The sequence below is a fragment of the Equus przewalskii genome, unplaced genomic scaffold (assembly GCF_037783145.1).
Source record: "Equus przewalskii isolate Varuska unplaced genomic scaffold, EquPr2 contig_R1927, whole genome shotgun sequence".
Taxonomy (NCBI): Eukaryota; Metazoa; Chordata; class Mammalia; order Perissodactyla; family Equidae; genus Equus; species Equus przewalskii.
In genome coordinates, this window is record NW_027228527.1 from 69,102 (window position 1) to 69,886 (window position 785).

A 785-nucleotide genomic window follows, 5' to 3' on the forward strand; every position below is an offset into this window, starting at 1 on the left:
TCTGAGAGGTTGTGCTGGCATGCCCGGCAGGTGATTCTGGAGTGTCCGCCAAATGGTTCTGGCATAGCCGGCAGGTGATTTTGGCGTGTCCGGCAGGTGGTTCTGTGGAGTGGATCAGGAACTTCAGGCATTCTCGGCGGGTGCTTCCGCCGTCTCCGGCATGTGGTTGTGGCACCTCTGAGATATGGTTCCAGCATGCCCGGCAGGTGATTCTGGAGTGTCCGACAAGTGGTTGTGGCGTAGCTGGCTGGTGATTCTGGTGTGTCCGGCAGGTGTTTCTGGCGAGTCAAGCATCTGGTCCCGGGGTGTCCGGCAGATGGTTCCGGTCTGTCCTGGAGGTGGTTCTGAAGTGTCTGCCAAGTGGTTCTGGCGTAGCCGGCTGGTCATTTTGGCGTGTCCGGCAGGTGGTTCTGGCGAGTCGAGCAGCTGGTTCCGGTGTGCTCAGCAGGTGCTTCCAGTGTCATTGGCACGTGGTTCTGGCATGTCTGCGAGGTGCTTCCTGTATGCCCGGCAGGTGATTCCGGAGTGTTCCCCAAGTTGTTTTGGCATAGCCAGCTGGTGATTTTGCATGTCCGGTGGTGGTTCAGGCAGGTCGAGCCGGTGGTTCCGGCGTGTCCGGCAGGTGGTTGCGGTCTGTCCAGCAGGTGGTTCTGGCGTGTCCGGAACGAGGTTCTGTCACGTCTGAGAGGTTGTGCCAGCATGCCCTTCACGTGATTCCGGCTGGTCCCGCAAGTGGTTCTGGTGTAGCGGGCAGGTGATTTTGGCGTGTCCGGCAGGTGGGACCC